The sequence below is a fragment of the Gallus gallus genome, chromosome 2 (genome assembly GCF_016699485.2).
Source record: "Gallus gallus isolate bGalGal1 chromosome 2, bGalGal1.mat.broiler.GRCg7b, whole genome shotgun sequence".
Taxonomy (NCBI): Eukaryota; Metazoa; Chordata; class Aves; order Galliformes; family Phasianidae; genus Gallus; species Gallus gallus.
The window spans coordinates 73,369,744-73,390,754 of NC_052533.1; the positions used below are offsets into that span (position 1 = coordinate 73,369,744).

At 35.1% G+C, this 21,011-nt stretch overlaps 1 long non-coding RNA gene across 3 annotated transcripts in view; it reads left to right on the top strand.

The window, feature by feature from the left end:
• The first annotated feature begins 303 nt into the window (after nucleotides 1–303).
• The window catches only part of LOC121109776, a 72,081-nt gene continuing 51,373 nt past the window's right edge, over nucleotides 304–21,011 (top strand). For 2 of the 3 annotated variants that reach the window (XR_005857442.2, XR_005857443.2), the window contains exon 1: nucleotides 20,420–20,570. This is a non-coding gene — a long non-coding RNA (uncharacterized LOC121109776). Of the gene's footprint in view, nucleotides 405–20,419; nucleotides 20,571–21,011 lie in introns of those variants that run through there. The other variant, XR_006937324.1, reaches the window with a different exon arrangement.

Sequence of the window (21,011 nt, forward strand, 5' to 3'; positions counted from 1 at the left end):
ATGGGGGCTGTCTCCAAGGAGAGGACCACCGTATAGTCAGCACACATACCTAGCAGCCAACCATGTGACAATTGTGTGATCAACTACCAATTACCTAATGGGGGGTCATGAACTATGGCCACAATGTTGCTCCTGAAAAAAAAAAAAAAAAAAAAAAAAAAAAATTAGTGCTCCTGACAACCAAAGCACATAGCACATAATGCCATCACCCCAGACAAAACAAACATAAACACCCCTGGCAACCAACCACTGCCCTAGCAACCAAAAAGGCACTATGAAGAGGATGAAAACTCCAAGAGGTCCGGAGTAGAATGGATACTACCTCCACTGAACTGTAGCTTTGCAGGTCAAGGACCAACCTGCAGCCCTCTATGGACCAATGAGACATCACTGAATCCGCAGTGGTGAGTATCCCAGCTTTACAACACATTCACTAGGATTTCTCTATTTACTATCGCTAACTTCCCCATCTTTCCCACATTCCTTATCTGATCAGAATTTCCAATATACTGGTTGGACAACGTTTGGCCTCATTAGCTGCCTTAATTTCACTCCAAGTATATATATATTAAATCAATTCCTCCAATAATTTGAATGAAACAAGTAAGAACTGAGAGAACTGCTTAATTACAGAGATAATCACTCTTTCTGTACTTGTGTAATTATACTTTCAATACAGTCCTAATAAAATTTGGGTAGTAAAACATTATCAAACACCATAAAGACATGAGGATATCTTCAGCCTATATAGGAATCTAGGTGGTTACATGGCAGAGATTAGAGAAGGAAATAGTACAATATACTGTCTACACAAGCATTATCAGTGCAATCCCTTATGAAGATTCTGTTTCTTAATACCAGTTCATTGAGCTAACAAACTGTTAATATGTAATTACCCAAAATGTTAAAGACAAAAACTAAAAATGAAAACTATTCAAACCTTAATACTGGCATGATTTCTAAAGAAAAATACTAATCTGATGTTTGTTTCATTGATGGTTACTTTAAAGTAGAGAAGCTACTGCTTAAGCTCATGAATCAAAAATATTAAATCAGACTGCACAGATCGTTTTCCTTTAAATTAGGAAGTGCTCTGAGTAATCACTTTCACAGTGCTGTCCCTTGGATGACAGAATTAAGACACTACCTGCTTTTGTATTATCAATTTATTGATTTATGTTCTTAAAGATCAATATAGAAAGTTTCTCACCAGCAGACTTCTTATTAGTAACAGAAGACTATGTGAATACCAAGCAAAACAGTGTGATGAGATAAATCTCTTGAAATTGCAAAACCGGTACGGTTAAAATTTCTAGCAGAACAGCAGGTTCTGTATTTGAACATAAAAAAAAAATAATATCAGTGTAAAATAAGAAACATACTGCAAAATGAAAATCCCATTGTTCTTTTGGTAGTGTGTTTCAAGGAGGACAACAAAGCTGTTTTATTTAGATTGCAGTTTTTTTCTTCTTAATAGAAAACCTGTTCTACATAGCCCCCTGTGAAAGGGTACAATAAAGACAGCTGGTAAATTAGTTCAACACTGTAAGGATGGATTTTACTCTGTTCCTACTGACACAACAATAAAGCTACAGCTATGGTAACTCATTCAAAAATCAATTCCTGGATACAGGATTTTTACAAGTATCTTGAAGAGGTTTTATATTCTTCCTGATGGTGTAAAAATTACTGGTAACTATTGGTATACCTTAGAAATGGTAAGTACTAAATCACTTATTCAAGTAGTTTCTTTTTTTTTTTTTTTTAAATGTATGTTATTAATATATATACTATATCTTGTGAAAATTTCACTATATTTACAAATTTACAAATTCACAAATTTAATGTAATTTGTGAAAAGTTTAGTATATCTCCAGAGAAAACTTCAGTCATGGAACTTAAAGTATTTTGTAATTATAAAATTTATATTATATACTATACAATATTATTTCAACTTAACAAGAAGTTCCAATATTATTATTTAATACTATTGGTTTTGATTCATCACTGGGTACCACATGAAAACTGGTGGACAGAATTATTTGTATTTTACAGCACAAATACTGGATAATTTCTTTTATTTATCTTTAATGACACGTTGAACAGTATCTGACATTTTTTCTAAGTTCTTCTAAAGATTGACTGGGCAAAGGAAAGTTGGGCTACTCTTTCATGACTTTAAGAAATAAAAATGGGCCTTACTTTAGTAAATGAGTCAAAATCCTACAAAATTTTAAAAGTTGTTTGGTAGAATCAAGGCAAACATTGAAAATGCTTTCAAACTCCTATAGAAAGAAAGACAACAGGGCCCTTAAGAAAAAACACATAATAACAAGACTTCCTGAAGAGGTATTAATACTTCTACATCAGAGATGGGGAATTGAGATGTTTTCATAAGGTTATAAGGCAATGCAATTTTCCCAGAGAATTCCTTCTTAACATTTATCTTCTGACCTGTACCACTCCACAAAGGTAACTCTGAGACCTGCTTGGAGATGAATATGCAGGAAATTTCTAAAACAATTAGTCATCTACGCAATTCCAGTAAACAGTGAAGGTGGTATGAATAAGTAGTACAATACTTGATCTGGAAATCCTGAGCTGACGAATGTAATTTCAAAAAGGCAGCCAAAATAAAAACAGATCAAAATTCAGAATTTGGATTTTAGTATGACATACTAGGAAGATAATTAATAAAGCTGACAGAAGAATACAAAGATCTAAATGTGGAAGAAGCACCAAATTTAAATAGAAGTGCAGTATTTCAAGAAAAGAGAAAATTGGAAAGTGAACAGTCTGTGTGGACAAATAAGCGGAAAAGACAGAATGTAATGAATAAGTGAAAATACCTGTAAAGATAGGAATAAAGGTTGAATGAGTTACACAAATCAAAGTCAGAAATATAAATGGCCATAAGTACAGTTGAACTTAACTTTGCTAAGTAATTTAAAATTACAGAAAAATAGTTATTTAAAGATAAGGTAATAGAAAAGACTGCATAACATGTGAAACTGAGTTTACTTTCATAAAATTGAATGGCAAGATAATCCATAAACTGAGGTATTTAAAGAATTCCAGTAGGAAAGTTTTCAATTAATCATTCCGTGTAGACATTGTAATCTCAAACTAACAAATAACAAATGTAGTACTACTCTGTCAGCAGTATGTATGGGGAGACAAAGGAAAAACAAAATATCTAAGCTACTACAAACCCAGTACTTTGACTACTGTACAGAGAAATCTCAGAAATTAGATGTTTGAGATAGAGGGAAATCAACAAAGTTTTACCAAACATTCAAGTATGACTGTTATCACTCTCTTCAGAGAAATGCAATACCTCCATGTTAATCACCTAAATTTAAACAGAGCTTTTGATATAAATGCTTCATGGGAAATTATCATTTAATGCAGAGAAAATCGGTGTTCATGGATTATAAAATGAATAAATAATTGAATACCAGGAAAAAAAGATCACACAATTAGGGAAAAAAATGTAATATTGAAAGGTCGATTATGAGAAAGGGGATCTTGTTTTGGAACTGAATCCTTTTATTATTTCTGTCAATGACTACATTACATGGAATCATGGCAGTGAGAAATTTCAGCAACAGTATCACTACTGAAGAACATATTCTTGTCTTTCAGGAGTAATTAGATGACTTGTAGATTAAAGAAAGAAAGGAAAAGAGATTAAGTGCAAATATGCAAGCTATAATTTCATGCATCTTGAAATTAACAACAAGAATGTTTGTCATAAGACGAGAGAGGCTATACTTTGTTGATCCTATGATTACAAGTAATCATTATGATTTGATTGTGGGGAAATGGAGAAAAAAGCACAAACAAATCAGTTTTCTTAGATGCAGAAACTGCTAAGTTTTAAGAGACAGCAAACTATATGTACTTATCTGCAAAGCAATGAAAATGCCTCATGGAGAATTGTTTATAGATGTCTGTCAAAAACACAGTGTTTATCTAAAGCAGGTTGGTATGGAGAAGGGCTTCTCACTGTATTAGAGAAAAATTATGACTTCTAGATTTTTCATACCAGTAAAAGGAAAGCTGAAATTATGTGTAGTTATTCAAAAGGATATGAAATAAGTTTGCATTCTTCAAGAATATTGTGTTCAACAAATCCTAAATTCTACTGTTCACTACAGCTACAGTCATGATTTGATGAGTTGCACTGAGAATCTTCTTCAGTGGTAACAGAGTATACCATGGTTAGATGGGTTCTTAGCAGTTTTCTGTCTCTGGTAGAAAACTTTTGACAAACTCATCAATTCAGAAGCAAAGCATTTTGAGTTATATTACAAGTTCATGAACATTATTGGAAGAATAAGGGAGAATATGAGGTTAAATAATCTTCTGGAGGGACATACTGAGAAAGTTAATTGTTGGCATATTTAAGAATGAGCAGTGGATTGCTATGCTTTTGTATTTACTATTCCTACAAGATTCAGAATCCAATTCACACCAGTACAATATTGTCAAATCTCTAATTTTATGATGACTCTTAATATTTTCCCAGAAACCTAGGCCCTGGAGTCTTAAGGCAATTATCATGAAGATAATATGTCTATATAAGGAGTAAACCTTCATTTGCTTTTATTCATAAATGTATCAGTTATCACTTCTGCTGGTTGCTTGCCTTAACACCACAAGCATCCAAAATGTATTGACCTAGATTAGGTGAAAAAGAGGATTATTAAAAATAATAATAATAATCTATTCAATTTATGCTTAACATGGTTCCAAACACTCACTCAGTAGTTCTGGTTGACAAAAATTTTAAAAAAAATAGAGATATGTTTTTTTCTGATTATCAGAAAAGCAACAGTGATAGGCACAGTTAATTCTATCTGTTTGCTTACAACCACTACTGAATAGCAGATCAAACGTTTTCTCAATGTGAAAAGTGTAGTTCACATGCAGCTTTCAAAAAGGAACAATTTGAAGCAAGTGCAAAATTCATGTTTTTAATGTCCAGGTTATAGCCCCATAAATTATGACTTGCCCACGGAAGTTACATTTACACCTTCTCTGCTCTTTTTACTCCAAAAGTAAAAACAGATGAAAAGTAATTAAGAAAAACAAAAGAAAAAAACCCACAACCTTTTGTATCCCAACACTTTATTGCTACAGCCAACAACGAAATTGAATAAAAAATGAACTATAGATAAACTCTGGAGCATTTATTTGACAGACACTTTAGTAGAGAAAGGATAATACCTATCGGTACTGGCAGGAATCCTTGTGGATCACATCTGTTTCTGTTGGGCATTGAACAATCTGAAGGATAAGCTAACCACCTGAGGAAAGAAAATCAGGGAAAAAGAGGTATCAGAGCCATTATTATGATGTCTGGTGGCTGATCTCTTTTTTTAAAAAAGATAGCTACAGGTAGCATCACAAACATTTTTCTTGTGCACCTGAAAGAAGGAATCTTGGATGCATGAATTCTTCCCTTTCACAACACAATGTGCAACTTAATTGCACTGGTCTTTCTACAGATGCACTGTCCTTAAACCAGCCAGCCTTTATGAATTGGTTAGTATCAATTTTCATAGAGCATTATGCTCTGAAACCATATACATGCTTCACAAAAACCTTAATTTCACTAGTCAGTACTCCAGAGAAGTCCAGTGTAGCCTCTCCCTGCATTAATAATAGTTTATGACTTATACTTTATGGTCCACGCTTTCTCCGCAGGATCAGAGGTGATAAAATGATGATAAAAGACATTTTGTGATGTTTGCCTACCTAGGAATTCTCCTTTCTGAACAGACTTTTAACATTTTTAGTATTTTCTCTTTCTCATTTAGCCACTTACAAATCAGAGCTATGTCAAAGGGCAAATCTCGTTCTCCTCCTCTGGGATTCTCATAGAATATTATTTTGAATTTACATTTGAATCAAGGACCACAGAATGGAGGAAAACTCAGAAGGAACTATAACATGAATTCACTTAATCCTCAAAAATTGTTAATGTCTTATATACTTGTTTTCCTTTCCATGTAATTTTTTCATTCATTATTTAATTCAGAATAAAACAAAAACAAATAAACAAACAAAAAACTGGCTAATGCTTGGCAAAAAAAAAAAAAAAAAAGTTGAAAATTGGCTATATCACTAGTGCCTTACATTATTCTAAAGATACAACAGAATATCTGATGTCAATAAATTTCGTGCAGCTTGCCAATTTAAATTGATGATTTGTGACTTACTTTCTCAATTACCACTAAAAAGTTAAAGAAAAGAAAGATTAAGCTTCATGAGGCATGGTTACTTGAAGTGAATAATGTCTGTGTTGCTGACTTAAGGATCCCAAGTCATTTAAAGGCCACTGTGACTGGAATCAGTTTGCCAGTCAAAGCCTACCGGCTCATTTTTCTCCCCTGAGTACCATGTGGAATGTACAGCCACTGATATTTTGTAGAATTATATTGAGGTGCTGATGGGAGTAGCCTTAAAGGTGACATGACTATAATGGGAAAAATTACTGACACAGAATCGCTGCTAAAACTCTGACAGAAGGCAATGCCTGCTGGTCAGAGGGCTGCCAGTCTGGGAAAGCAGCCTGTGATACAGAAGAATCCTTGACAGAGCACTGTTGACCTCTTAGTGAAGAGTGAACTGAGTCCTAAGAACATGAGACGAGACATCCTGATGATACCACTCATAAAGGCTAACATAAGGAATTGTACTGGGAACAATTTTTCTCTGAGAAGAAATATAGCCTGGAAAATAGTCTGGGAAAGTAGGAAATGGCAAATGCTATTGGGTGCTTTAGCTTAAAGAAAAGAAAATAGTTTTGGAAAGACAATTTATTTTTTATTTTTATTCTGAGAGAATAGTAAACATCATATATTGTTTTTCACAAGTGGAAAACAGAAATTATCAGCATTTTTTGACTCTGAGAGTGACGTCTTACACTTTTGTGTCTCTGTGATGTAAGAAGGTCTTGTTTCCTATTCAAAATGAAGCTTCTCTCTGAGAAATTCTTGAGCTGATTAAAATTTACCTCTTCCTACAGGATTTTCTAAACAAATTAAAACTTTGCTAAGGATGCTTGTCCACCTCCAAACTCAAGGACGTAGATCACCTTTGAAATGAGATATCATTTGTTATTAATTTGGTCCCACCGCTGGGCCCAGTCCTGGTGGTTAGTCTCTTCTGAAATTCTTTTTCTTTAGTAACCCATTTCTGAAGTCTGTTTGACCCCTCCCCCCCCATGCCCCACTTCTCCAATTGGTTTGAAAGGTCTTCATACTGGTAACACTTTGAGAAATACTGATGCCAAAAGGCTATGTTAGCTCCTTACTCCTCAACATTTTGAGAATTCTTGCTTTATTGTTGTTGTTGTTTCATAATTTATTAGATGCTTATGAGAATTTTCAGACCCATTCTGTCACTCTTGGTTCTTTCATGCGCTGAGCTCTGTTTTTAAAATCATTTGTGACATTAGCTCAAAAAGAAATGGAAGTAAAATTATGGTTTAATTAATAATGTAAAGATCTAAAAACTTTTACAACTGTTCAGTTTTGAATCATTTTGTACTGTGTTGCATTTTGTAATAATTCCTGAATTCCTTTATTATTATTATTATTATTATTTCTGTTTAATTCTGTTTCTCCATATTTCATCTAAAGTCTTATTTTAAGAGCACTTTATATACATAACATGCCAACCAGGTAAATAAGAAAAAAAAAAAAAACCTGAAATAAAATTTTTCTCATAATGTTGTAATAGAAGAACAGTGTGTGTTTTGCTGTAACTGACTGTCTGCCTTTCTGGAACTAAATCAAAAATTAGCTTTTCAATTTATGTGACAGTAGCAGTACAGATTGTCTTTCACTAGGCACTGATTCCTAAAACTGATTCTCTTATGTTGGTTTTCTGTACACATGCACATAAAGATGCTCACCTCCGCAAGGTCAGATTGCCCATATAATTGCAGAGACCAACCTCCCACAGCATTACAGAATAGAGATGTGCTGATGATTCAGTGCAACATTTTTCCATAGCATAAACCTTAGTGTAGCATGTTAAGGTCCAACCAACCATTACTCCATTCAGGCAAAGCTCCAGATCAGTGATTATAGTAAGGCCTGAACAGGAAAGAAAGACTGTTCACATTTCTGTGACCTGCTTGAATCGATACAGACAAAAAGATATCAGTAAGCCTTCAGCATACAGCTTGTTATTTCTTCCCTTTCAGGAGTATGTCTGTCACCAGGAGAAACCAAATGAATAAATATTTCCAATCTTCATTTGCACCCTCTCAGATTTGTTGTCTGGGAAGGATTTTGAATATCATTATTGCTTTCTGGTTTTACTTTTATTTGTTTTGTTTTTAAGTTAGAAAGTACATGACTATGATATCTTACAAAAGTTGGGCATCTGAGCAAGTTTTTCTGTTATTTCATAAAATGGCAGTATGAATGATGATGAGAAAGTTGCTTCTAAATCCTCATGAGAGGAAGAAAAATATTTTCATCAATATACACTGTGTAATCTTTCACCTACAAGATTAATATTTTCTTTGAAGGGCAATGGACTTGCATAATTTTGTCAGTCAAGTCTAGTCACACTTTCTTCTTGGTTAATAAATCGCAGGGACAGAAAATAAGATCAAAGGTTTAAAAAGAAATAATAATGAGGAACAAACATGATATAAATCATTCACAGTCCAAATGCTTTACAAAACAAAGGGAAAAGAAAGTTTTTAATACTGCCAGCAGCAAATCACATTTCTTATTTGAAGGCACCTACTTAAATATTAAAAAAAACTTAAACCAGTATATAGTCATTATATTGACACTATGTATTTGAAGTATTGCAAAAATTTATAAAATGTGTAAAATTTTACAGATTAATTTGACATATTTTTGCTTTACCAGTATTACAAATGAAAACCTGAAAATCATTTCAGTTGTGTTTTTCATCTACATACATGCACATATTTTCTTACCATTTGGAAAGTATACAAAGGAAGGATAAATATGAAATCTAAAATATGCTGCATCACAATTCCTGTGTGACATATTCTCATGGCATTCAGATGGCATAATCCAATTCTTAATGTGCTTGAAACATGAATGAAAAAAAAAAAAGGCTAAAGTAAATGGCTTTTGTTCTGAAAAGAAGGAATAGGTACAAAAAGTCATTTGAGATCCTTCATTTTGACATTGAATGTAATATTTGTGGAAATTTGAGACAAGAGCAGAGATAAAAAAGAAAGTTCTGGAAGATATTAAGACATTAGAAATCCTGAGTCCTGCCTGCCATATGTGAACATGAATTACAGTAATTAAGAAAGTGGAAATAAATAAAACAAATAAAGGGAGAGGAAAAAAAGAAAAGCAGTTGAAAGCAAACTTCTTTTCTTCTTCCTTTTCCCTTTCCTTTACTTTCCTTTCCCGTTATTTTTTTTTTCCTTTTCCTTTTAAAATAAATAAATTCAGCATTCTTCTGACTGAGAAAGGGTTTCACATAAGGGCACGTGCACACACAAAGAATAATTCCAAACAGATAATTTAATTACTTCTACAGTTCCCTAGACATGGTTTCCAAAACATGCATTACCACAACTATTACCTACCTCCCTAAATTCTTCTCATGTTCTTTAGAGAACTAAAAGGGTTTAACTAGCTGAGAACTGATGAATTCACTGAAGAGATGCTAGATTATTTGCAACTATTTACCTGAGATAGATTATGTGACTCTGAAGGCTAGCTGAAGGTAGTATAGCTTACTTGAATAGTTTGAAAGGTCAATTGAGACAAACCTATTTGTATTCTTCAGAAATGAAATCTTCAGAATAGCACCTATCCCATGTATAATGATGTAGTCATCACAAAACAAACTGAAAGGTAAGGAGGAAGAGGAGTACACTATATTTTGCACTCCCCAGACCTGAATGAGCAACTCATTGCTTGAATGTATAATACCCATGCGTAATTTTAGGAGGTATAAACTATCAAGATAATAAAATATTTCAACTATATGTACAATCAGAAGCCAGTACATGTTTCTAGTAGTAGTTGACTGATCTTGAAGGATAGGTGAAAGAAAGTATTTTCTTACTCATAGGTTTTTACACGATGTCAAGACAGGAAATATTTTCAGCACTGTTATATTTTCACTGTGTATCTGAAACATGGACAATGCTTGCAGTTGTACACCAAGACCAGTCAGTTTCCCATTATTTCAATATGTTCTGAGTTTACTGCCTGAAAATGTCTGAAGTGAAACTTATTTGCTCTGAGAGGACGTAGGCTCTTGTCTTTTGTATGCTTTCTGGAGTGAGGCATCAAAAATTACACAGAGAAGCTGAGCAGTTACCTCAGGGGACTGTGGTCGAGTCATCCTCCCTCTCTTGTTCTACCTGTGCTTTCCCCTTCTCTCATTTGCAGGAAAGTTTAACTGCCACTCACGGTTAATTAACGCAGGTACAACATAATGGGGCTGCTAACTTCAAACTAGGGACACAATTCATTCAAAAGACCACAGCCTGGGTCTTTCTATTGCCTTATGTGTTCAAGTGTGATGTATTGTAAAACAGTAGTAGAAACCCACAGTACTGCAACAAGAAAAGGCTACTCTGTAGTTGTATATGAAGAGTATAAAACATATAGTAAGAGTATTTTGTACAAATCCAAGAAATACTGACGTGAAATAAAACATTATTTATTACTCAGAACTATCACAAACTGATTCTTTACAAACTGAATGAAAATTAAAATGACTTCTTCTAATCCTTCAGTTTAAATATGCTGTAACTAATGAAAAAATAATAAAAGAAGTAAGAAATGTAATGATTTTCAGAAGCTAAAGTGTTTTAATGACTAGGCCTCCATTATTTTTTTTCAGAAACACCTTATTTTTATTAGAATAACTCTTCCTCCACTGAGAGATTTCAACTGAAAACAAATATATTTCATGTTTAACCAATTTTAGTGTTTTATTTTTCAGTCTGCTCCCTTTAATTAAACTGCATACTGCATAAGAAAATACAGAAGATTTTCTGAATATTAGTTATGTTTCCCTTAAAGTCCCGTAGGTCATTAAAATATGATTAGCCAAAGGCTTTTCTTTGGTGGAATGAAAAATACACATCAAATACAGAGATCCATTTAAAAGAAGTGTATAATGATTACCTTATTGAGACTCAGTTAATGAGAAAAATCCATCTCTGTTGGTTCAGCAACATGAGTGAAGAGTTCAATTCCCAGAGAAGCACAACATGACAAACACAATTCACAACACCTGGACTATCAAGTTAGCCACCTCATACTGAGGAGTCTGCAGGCTAGTAAGAAGCACATGGGTATTCCTGCTGAGTATATTAACTAAAGTCTCCACTTCTTAGTTATTTTTATTAGATTATTTAAAATTAGCTCTGTACTTCATTTTACTAAAAAATGCATCTAATTTCCATAGCAATACATTTGTTTTACTAACTTGTAATAAATGGATGTACTAAAACATCTTCAGAAGTAGATTTCCATTTCAGTTTGGATGTGAGCAAGCATCAGATAAATCTGTCCATGAAGAAAAAGGATATGCAGCATTACATATCAGACTTAGTATTGCTAAATCCTCCTTTTGAGGATTAGCTATAGTTCCAATTAGAAAAAAAATGTTCTAACCACAATTATCAGTTTTTGTGGGCTTAAGGGACCTAGTTTTTCAGTTATGGTCAATTAAGACCATCAGGAAATGGGGAAGTATATTGCCCATTCTCTGGAAAAGTCTTTCAGTCAGAAATGCTGTGAAATTATCTCACCTTAATGGAAGTCAGACTTCAGCAACACCTCACATACCTCAACTTACATGACAATGTATTCTGAAATAACTTGTGATATCCTAGTGCTGTCTTTGTATAAATGGTATGAGGGGAAAAACCCAAACCTTACAGACCTTCATAATCAATCTAGCTCTTTCGGTGCAACAAGTTGCAGTTAAAAATAGTTCCCAGGTTGTGTTCAAGTTCCAAGAGCTCTAACAGTAATCACAACATCTGTGAACATCTCTGACTGTGAAAGTGATTCATGCTAACAAGCCCACTGTTCGTGGTTATGTACACACAAAACTTGGCATGTTCTGATGCAAGCAAGGAGAATGATTGTGATCGACTCTGTGAGGCCCATGGGGTAGGTACCACATAAAAAAGTAGGTTAAATGTAACAGGAAAACACAAAGACTTTGACTTGGTAGATGGGCAGCTGAATGGACTATGCTATGATTTTTAATGGCACAACCAACTAAATATGCAGAAGGTTCTCAAAGAAAAACCCTTTGAACTTCCTTCTTCCAGATTAACTCTAAATACATGTTAAAAGTCTGCCTAAGATTTTAGCTGTGGGAATAGAATGGATAGATGGGAACATTTTGGCCAAAGACAACATCCAAACAGACTATATATAAAAGTGGACACAGAGATAAAAGGCAAAAGGAAAAATGGAAAAGAAAAAAGGAAAAAAAAAAAAAAAAGGAAAAGAAAAAGAAAAAGAAAAAGAAAAAGAAAAAGTGATTTGAGAGTACCTATCTGAAGATACTTCTCTCTCAGGAAAATAAGAAATGAATGAGGCTCCTGTTGCAGCTCAAACATAAAAAGGAAGTGTATAAGAGACAGAAGGGGTAGGAAAACCCAGGAGCAGTACAGAGATTCTGGCTGGAGTATACAGGGATGGGGTTAGAAAAGGCAAAGCTCATGTGCAGCTCAATTCACCTAGAGACATGAAAAGCAGCAGGATGGGCTTCTATAGGCAGCAAATTGAAAATTACAGAAAATATAGACCCAGTGCTGAATAAAGCAGAAGACCTAATGGGAAAGGACACAGAAAAGTGTGAAGCACTCCATGCCTTCTTCACCCCAGTATGCACCAGTAAGAACATCCTTCAGGAACCTCGGGCTCCTGAGACCTAAGGGAAAGTCTACAGCAAGACAGACTTACACTCAGAGAACAGGATCTCTCTGAGGAACAGTTAACAACCTGGACAATACACAGAGCCATAGCACATGGTGGGATGAACTGTGAGTGCTCAGGGAGCTCGCTAATATCGATGCAAGGCCACTCAGTTGTCTTGAAAAGGTCACAACAACTGGAGGAGATTTCTGAGGATGAGGAGGGAGACCTATGAGAATGTCACTGGTCTCTCTAGGCAGGGCAAATATGATAATCCAGGGAACCACAGAGCAGTTTGCCTCATCTGCATCCCTGTAAAGGTGATGGAACAAGTAGAAGTGGTTTCCAGTATTCAGGCTAGGAAAATTATTATGAGTAATCAGCATGGATTTATGAAGGAGAAATCACTATTAACCAACCTGATAACCTTCTATGACAAGAGAACCAGATAGGTGGAATTGGAGAGAGCAGTGAAGGTTTTTAAACTTGATTTCAGCAAAGCTTTCATCACTGTCTCACAAACAAACAGAAAGTAAAAAGATCAGATATATTTATGGTACGTGAAGTGTCATTCAGTGTGTAAGTACCTAATGGAATGAATAAAGATGATGAATCCAGGATCTTCTCAGTGGTGCCTACTAGGAGAAAAAGCACTGGGTACAAATTGTACTATGAGAAGTCCCACCTAAGCATAAATAATAATAATAATAAAACAACCATAACAACAACAACAAAAAAGCCTTTCTCTTTTCTTTATCTTTTTTTCCCCACCACTGTGAAGTGGCCAAGCACAGCAGTAAAGCAAAGGTGAAGACTTCTTCCCTGAAGATATTCAAAACTGACAAGAAACTTTTAAGTATATGGGTTGAACTAGATGATTTCTAGCTGTTCCTTCCATTCTCGATGATTGTTTGATAAATTTCTTCTAATCATTTTATAGATACAGAAAATCAGGTCTCTCACTGTGAGCCAACAGACGCTTACTTCATTTTTATATCCAAAAGTGGCACGATCCTCTAGCAGTGTTTGGACTTTATCATGAGGTACTAAATTAGGAATGCATTTGAATGCCTAATTTTAAGCAATTCTATCAAAGGTAGTTTCTGTAGAAAATTAAACAATATTTTAAACTAGAGAAAATTGAAGAAAATAAACATTTTAATGGATGCAGCAGAATAACAGATGTCTGTATATGAAGCAAATATTATTAGAGTAAATCATAATGCATTTCACATTTCTGCCATAGCTATTTTGAACTACTGAGCTAGATAAAGATCATATTTGCTTGCTAATCATTATGTCACTTCATGTTTAATCCCCCTGCAAGCACACACACATACAAGTACTGCAATGTGATTTAAGTTTCAACTAATTACATCTTGAAACAGTTTGAGAAACAGCAACTAAGTACAGGTAATTAAATCTTCAGCAGAGAATCTCTTTAAGTTATTAGTTGCCTGCAAAGTGCAGGTGGCTAGTACATGTGTCCTGGACTACAGGAAGCAAAATACAAACAAAACAGGTGAATAGATAGGTAGATACAGATACATACTTAGATATGCAGGAACTATATATATTCACTAGTCCTTCAGTTTAAAACCATGAGATCCTATAGGTAAAATAACTTTCATACTGCAGTTACAATTCATAAAAGTATACCTTCTTTATAAGAATACTAGAACGCATTCAATAAAATGTAAAGAACATCTAATCAAGGCCAGTGATATAATATATCCTTGCCAAATCTAAAAAGGAGGAACTGAAATGAGAGCAGTAATAAAAAAGCAGATAAGTTCTGGTGTCCTTATGAATCCTGGAAGAGCTGATAGAAAAAATACTTTTAGAATTTTTTTCGCTTATGTTATGTAGTAAATGAAGTTAGAAGAAAACAACATGAAGTGCAATACTTGGTGAAAATCTCACAAGAAACTTATGGAAACTTATCTCCAAAACGATAAATACATTACAGGAAGTATAATCACAAAGCACTACAAGATACTAAAAATCTTAAAAATCATCCCTCCTTTCTTCCCCCCCAAAAAACCCTGAAAATGAAAGTCTTGTTTTTCTTAATAGTAAATAGTAACTATGAGCTAAACTCTGCCACTCTTGTCTCAGTTCTTGCTTATACCGAGTAACATCTTGTTCCAAATAGTAAGCATCACTGAAACAAGCTGTTTCTCTATGAAAAAATATTCTCAAACTAGGGATGACTAATCAAGAATATTTTGATCAGGAAGCTAGTGCATTTTACTGCAAAAACATCTACTCAAATAACCTCTGTTCTTTAGAAGTAACTTTGCTGCCATCTGATCACTTCACGATATGGCATGTGCCTCAAGAGCTTTCAGAGCACACACAGAGAAAAGACAGTAATACCTTTTATTGATAATATGTCACAAAAAAAAAAAAAAGAAAGAAAGGAAGAAAGGAAGAAAGGCAGAAAGAAAGAAAGAAAGAAAGAAAGAAAGAAAGAAAGAAAGAAAGAAAGAAAGAAAGAAAGAAAGAACAACCACGTTCAAATCCTGACTTTATCTTTCTCAGTAGCTGTCTAAAGTACCAACAACAAGAAGAGAGAAGACAACGTACTTACAATGGAGTCTTGACACTGTGGCAAGACTAAAACAATTAGCAAATTAACTTTAGTTTGCTAGCTCAGCTCTAGTGATGTTTGTTCTGACAATTTCCAGTGACATTAAAGCCTTGGTTAGCATGAAAATGAGTCATCTGCACTGGAAAATATCTGGAATTATCATCTTTCTGGAAATATCTGTAATTTGCCTTGCCGTCAGTCATACAATATAATTTGATCCAACTTCTATGCAAGATTTGATAGAATCAGATAGCAAAGAGCAGAAAACAAATGTTCCATTCTGAATTCCTGACATAAGGATATATTGTGTCAAACTGAGAGACTGAAGGATAGAAATCTGGTTGGATGAAATTCTGCGCTTAGTGAAGTTGATGTACTTTGCCACTGATTTCCCTGGGGTCAGAATTTCATTTTCGGATAGGGAACTGCAAAATGGAATGGCACGGTGATTTATACAGACAGTGCAAGGAGAACTCTGAAAAGAATACTCCAGACTAACAGAGAAATCTGAACTATAAACCATGGTAGCTAATGAACAAACATGAAAAGGATGGAGGCTAGCACTAGTGATTTTTAGACATGTAGTAAAAGCCACACCCTAAAAGGCTTATGACAGCAGCAGAAAGCAAATACACAAGGTACTTTGTTAACATTGAAGCATAATACTGAATTTTTGTTTCCTTACTGTAAATGTTGCAGTTGAGTTTAAGACATTTAAGCAAGGACAAAAAAAAAAAAACAAAAAAAAAAAAACAAAACAAAACAAAACCTTTTTATCTTATTCACAGCTTCACAGAATGGGATTCTTTAAACATATGCCTGACACTGATAATAACCTTTAATAATGCCCATGGAAACAGCAGTTAGGACAACAGTAAGTCCACATAGAAACATATATATGTATTTTTTGTGCACTTATAAAAACACATATATACCATTTTAACTATATAAATGAATTATTATCTAAAAGCTTCATACATTTAAAATTGATGGAAAAAACTACAAAAACACATAAAAATGCATAAAGATGTTATTCGTACTCTGTGCTACTTAACAAGGAAGGGCTCTTGCAACAGAAATAGAGATGAAGAGACATCCAACAAGCAGAATCTCCTCAAATGAAAATAAATTAGCTATGTGCATATAATCAGGAGTATTCCTAAGTGATAGCATACTCAAGAGAAAAAAAAAAAAAAAAAAAAAAAAGCGTCAGCAGGCTCTGTGAGAGCAAAGGAGCCAATACTCAAAAACCTGTTTCACATACTATTATGAAACATAGCTCAAAATCACTGACAGAACTTAAGAGCCTGAGCTATAGACTAGAAACAGTGAGTTATTACTGCTAATGACAGTGGTGTTTGCAGCAGACAATCAGCATAAGATCTGACTGCCAATGCACCTGCAAATGTTAAGTACTACTTTCTGTGAGACAGCTAAAATATCTTCTTTAAATAATCTTTACACGTCTGCACAGCATGTCCTTTTCACTTTTACAGTCTTTTCTGCATTTTAAATCTCTTTTAGCACTGCCTGTATGTGCTTCCAGCTGCTTAAACCTGATTTTTTCATGAAAGTGGATGTAAAAAACACTCTGAACTTTTACATTTGTTACATTGTAACAACAATAACAACAACAAAATAAAACAGAAATTTAGTTTTTATCATCTTGCTCACATGATAACAAACCCAACTACTCTGTGACCTGTTTGGAAGCCAATGACCCCAGAACCAGGAATTTAATTTAAAAACAGAAACATCAGAACTTTGAAAGTTACAACTCAGTTACTATGTGGCTTTCTCAGCTGTTACTACCTAGACTGGAAGGAAAGTGGGAAGCTGAAGTCTTTTTGTTATCTGGATCCCCTGATTTCAGGGAAGGTGAAGGAACAGGTGATGCATACCAATTCCCCAGACTAGTTAGTTGGTGGGCTGTAAAATGCTGTGTCGGTTGAGTCATACTAAACTTTTCAATAAATCAGTTTAGTCTGACATGGTGAGTACACCATATGCAGTCTGATAGGTGTAAGATTTCTGCCTACTTCAGAAAGCAGCTGTGTAAGTCCCTTGTTTACAGCTCTACTGCAGTGTGCCAGGCTAACCTAGACCTCCATTTCTGTATCTGCAATTTTGCAGAGAAACTCCTGGGCAGACAGTTATTTATATGCCTGATTTGCAGGCTCCTGCAACACACATATAAGCCCTCCGGTCTACAGGGGGTTTTAGCAAGATTTATGTAGGCAGCAGCCACACAGATTTAGGAGTCTATGTGAACACAATGCATAGTATAATCAATACCTAACATATATTTAGGAATCATGTTGGTCATACAGATAAGTAGGAAAAAAAAAAAAGGTGTATTATTTCAGAAACTTTGATCCTGAGTGTCAATATTTAAAGCAGCAATATCATAAAATATTCTGAAAGTTGTAGAACTTTCTATTATTAAAAAATAGATCTCCATGCCTATTATTATTATTAAATATTTATAAAACTCATTAACATTGCATGATCCTTGAAAGCCTGTAAAAGGTCAAAGCCCTTTCCTTGAAGATTTTAAAATCTAAATTAGGCAAAGATGAGTTAGAAATGCATAAAACCAACAAAAGGGAGAGATTTAGAAAAGATTAATTCAAACTGAATATATTAGGGACAAAAAATGCTTTTTGTATTTCATAGAATCATTTGATTTAGAAGGGATCTTAAAAGTCCACCTGGCCCAACTCCTTTGCAGTCAAGAGGGACACCTACAGCTACCTCCTGTTGCTCAGATCCCCCTCCAGCCTGACCTTGAATCTCTCCATGGACAGGGTATCCACCAACTTTCTGGGCAATCTGTTCCAGTGCTTCCTTACTGAAGAGTGAGAACAGGACCCTGCAGTTATAGAGAGAAGGGCCTCACAGCAAGAAAAGGGAAAGTAGCTTCACAAAGTAGAAATAAGGGGCAAATAGAGATAGGTTAGGTGGAGAGTGTTAGAAAACAAGGGATTCCAAGCACTTTCACAGACACTAGGTCTGGAATAACAAGGAGGATGAAGGCCATAAATATAAGGACTGGAGAGCAGCTTGAAAACATTTGGCAGGGAGGTGATTAGATGTCTACAGGGCAAGCTGAAGCTGGTTCGGGGGATGCCCCCCCTTCGGGATCAGAAGTTTGCAGTGAGAAAGACTACGAGCCTTCGCGAGGAAGACTATGAGCTTTCATCATCACAACTTACTACACAAGCGCAAGGGGGGAGGGACTGCATGCTAATGGGCTCTCAGGAATGTAATGAATATGTATCCGAATTCCTGTCAACTATTGATTATGTATTAGTTCAACCTATATCTATAGCACGATTTCTCCTGACAGTGTGCAGGTTAGGTGGAACGATCCCCCTTGCACCAGGATGTATGCACGTCACCAATAAACACATCCTTACTCTGCTCTACATCCTTACTGGCTATAGGGTCTGATTTCTGCACATCATTACATCCAATCTAAATGTGCCGTCTTTTTGTTTCAAACCATTTCCCCTTGTATTATCACAATAGACCTGTGAAAGAGTCTCTCTCTTTCTCATGGCCCCCCTTTAGATACTAAAAGGCAACTTGCAGGTTTCCCTGGAGCCTTCTCTTCTTCAATCTGAACAGCCTCAGCTCTCTCAGCCTGTCCACACAGGGGAAGAGTTCCATCCCTTGGATCATTTTAGTGGCCCTCTGGATGTGCTCCAACAGGTTCGTGTCTCTTCTGTTCAAGAACTGGATGTATTACTACAGATGAAGTCCCACAAGTGCAGAGCAGAGGGGAAGGATCAGCTCCCTCACCCTGCTGGTCACGTTTCTTTTGATACAGCACAGGATATGGTTGACTTTATGGACTGTGAGGGCATACTGCTGGCTCACATCCAGCTTCTCATCCACCAGCACTCCCAACTTCTTTTCAGCATGGCTGTGCTCTTGTTCTTTCACCTTTCAACATGTATTGACAGTGGGGATTGCTGAGACAAAAGTGCAAGACCTTGCATTTTGAATTACTTGAACCTCATGATGTTCATGGCACAGTGATTGAAAGCAAGACTGGAAAGATGGCCTGGGATGAAAAACCATGAATGCAATCAAGCAGGTTACATATAGAATGCACATATTCAAACAACAAACAAACAAACAAAACAAAACAAAAAACAATCAGAGCAATAGAGAAACCAGAAAGTTGAAACAATATTTAAAAGAAATTTGAGCTCCCAATCATCTGATGCCATTTTTCCTGCTACAAGAAGTTGTAGTTGGAAGGCTGACTTTTTTTTGGTAGATATTACCATAAATTTACTCTTCTCAAAATGAACATGCAGCATCATGTCTATCATAATAAGATACTACAAAGATATTTCTTTGGTTCAGAAAGTACCTGCTCAGAAAGTGCCCACATCATATAGTTTCCTAGATGCTGAATTCAATTTCAGTGGAAACATCATTCTGCGCTTGCCTTATGCTTAGAGTTTCCTTCAGGCATGACGAACCAGATGTCCAAGATAAGAAACAGTGCTGGGAAAACCTCCACCTGAGCTGTACCTATTTTCTTGTTTCCAATATGAAGAAGAAAAATAGAAGCAGCCTTTTAGTTACTCAGTGAAAGGAGATATTTTGAAAGAGTATTTGTTACGACTCTTTCGCTCTTCAGAAAAATACAGAAGACAGCAAATTTACTTCTCTAGCCAGCTACCAATGAAGCAAAGATTACTAAAAATTTTGTCATAAAAGTATTAAAAAGTGCCAGGAGTTCAGCATCTAATGCAAAGGATAAGGGCTGTGGAAATGTTTTCATTCTTGGATAGCGCAATTTGCTGCAACACTGACTGGTTTACCAAAGTACAACATTATAAATTAACTACCAAGTCTGCTCGGAAAGATAATGTGGTCCAGTAGACGAGTAATTGGAATTGTCCCAGAGAGGACAGAAGAGTAGATGACAAATAAATGAGTCCATGTCATTTGCAGTGAACTACATTTTGTTTCAGTGAACAAATGTGCTACAAGTTTTCAGTCTGACTCCTCAAGAGGAGGGGAAATACCTGAATAACTCTCAGGTAAGCACAAAGGAAACATTCTCATACTTCTGCTTTCATGGGTACAGAGAATTAAAAAATGAACAAAGAGAAGAGAACCACAGAATTCAGCTCAGGGCACTAATGGCAGGGCAAAAGATAAAAGCTCTTAAAATTAGTGTGTCTAACTCATAGATTAAGAAAGGAAATAAACTGTATGAATATATATATATTTTCTGGTACACTGGAAAGCCACTTGATGAAAAGTTGATTACTGTTCATTCACAGTAGAAGTGAAGAAATGTAACTGATATATTTAAGATACCAATAATTAACTAACTAAAGAAATACAAAGGCCATCGGTTGCCTTTGCAACAAGGGTAATCAGCATTTTTTTGTAGTTATGGATCCTGACTTTTCCTTGATTCCCTGAACATACAATTCCTCACACCTGGACTTCAGGCAAATCTGCCTTGTTTACAA